The following is a 2,222-nucleotide window of genomic DNA, read 5'->3' as shown; positions in this document are numbered from 1 at the left end:
CACCACAGTCACCTTGTTGATAGATCTGTGGGAGTGTTTTCACCTGATAGTAACTAAATGCCGCCGCCCCGATATTCTCATCTTTGTACCTCCGGTGATATGCTTGTATCAAACGTGGGATCATTTTTACGAACGGCTTACACTTCTTTTGTAGAATCTCGTCGGTTCTACCGCTGTTTATGCTATCGTAAACTCGTAGCCTTCGCTGGACTAAGTCAGCTTCGATGGCTACCCGATGGTTGTTATCGAGGTTGTATGGGAAGAGCAGGGTGTCTACATCGTCAACCCACACCTTGTGTGTCATTCCATATTTTGGCAGCCTTCCCACGTATGTCTCAAAATAACCTTCTCCAAAAACCCATTTATTAGAGGCTTCCATTTGAGGGAATTCAAATGCCCACATACTAACAAACAACGGATCGAGGAAAGCAATACGATCTGTTTTATATGGGGATGGGATTTGCGTCCCCCTAATACGGAACATATGCTTACATGTAACCATGTGCTGCAACATTAGTGACATCTATCAGGCATTAGTATACCATAGTTAACTGCGTCAGATGTTATGGAACAAAACTACGAAGCTTACCGCATCCCATAACCAGCCGAATGTTGTAGTTGGCCACAATTGTTTAGGGGTCAGGAGGCGAAAATAAAATTCGGCATTTCCAGTGCAAGGTACTTTAGCCGTGAATACCAAAATTAACAAATCAATTATAAATCGTAGATGATATCCTAATATAAACACTAATTATATACAACTCTAAATGAACACTTACAAATCATCAGTTAGGAAGGACATCAACTTTGCAATTTTCTCAGGTCTTGCCTTAATAAAAGGATCGTACACTGCGGGAGATAGGACTACAGTGTGGCTTTCACGTCGGGTAATTAATGCTGCTCCTATTGATTCGTCATTAGGGCTTAACCCCATGTCAGTGCTCACAGGATCTACTAATAGAAGATCAAGCTCTATTGAGGGAGGAAACACCTTTTGTAACAAATGTGCAAAATACCTGGCTTTCTCCTTATCTTTCAGTGTATGAGATGATGCAGGAGTACTGGTCTCCTCGGTTAAATCCACAACAGATTCGCACTTTCGATCCGACCATACAGGTTACCACCACTTACCGAATGGATAACATTAATAGGAACGGGTTGAGCACCTGCTCCATCTACTTTGTCATTATACTTTGCTCTTTTATCACCTTCCTCTGTCTCCCAACTCTGAACTCTTTTGCCACGCTGTAAACTGTCTACCATCTGCTTTGGAATTTGCTCTACACTCGCGGCTGCGTTGTCCTCTGGTTCGATTTTAATACTCCTAGACCACATGACCTTATCCTTAATGGCTAACGGATTCCTAACACAACTAGCAACTTTATAACCATCCTGGTCCAAATGCTTTATCTGATATAGCAATGACTTGAAAAAAAAAACATGTATTTGACGTTATATACAAGACATTTGATATATAATATGACGCTGTTAAAACTAAAGACAAAGTATACAAAATTTGTGTGTACGGAGAAAATCATATATCAAAATAATTACAGAATTATACAACTTCACAATACTGAAATTAATATTGTTTCCTCGAATAGAAAAATACAAAGACTTCATACTGAACACTTGATATATAGTAACAATTTCATCAATACGGTACGCAGATCATACCTCCTCTATTTTTGGTTCGTCATTTCTTATTGTACGAGGTCCTTGCGTATGCGCTCCTCCATCCGTTGAGTTGATGACAACTTTCTTCAATAGTTGAACGTCACTCTCAAAGTTACCCATCCTACTCTCCATACCTTGAAGTTTGTACACAACTTCCGCTATTGCTCTAGAAAACGATATCTCAATATTATCCATTTTCGCCCCTAGTGTTTCAACCATAGTAAATAACTTTCCACTACCATCTTCACCCTGCACACCTGACTGCTTATCTCCAGACGCCTTCTCTGCTGAACATTTGTCCCCAACACTTTCTTTTTGCTCCTTCGCATTTTTGGGGACATTATTGATGCTGGTTGGGGCTGTTTCAACGAAATCATTGTCACTTACCCCTGCAACAGGTTGCCTCCTCTCCCTCTTCTTCGTATGTTCCCCCTTCCTTTTTTTAACACAATCCCATTCTCTTTCATCCACTTCGCCATTGATCACGTCTAACAGCAGATTATCCAGTTTCTTCTTCAAACCTTCCCCTACACCATACACAGAAT

This window comes from Camelina sativa, chromosome 2 (assembly GCF_000633955.1).
Source record: "Camelina sativa cultivar DH55 chromosome 2, Cs, whole genome shotgun sequence".
NCBI lineage: Eukaryota > Viridiplantae > Streptophyta > Magnoliopsida > Brassicales > Brassicaceae > Camelina > Camelina sativa.
The sequence above is the reverse complement of the archived record's forward strand: the minus strand, read 5'-3'. Positions refer to the sequence as shown.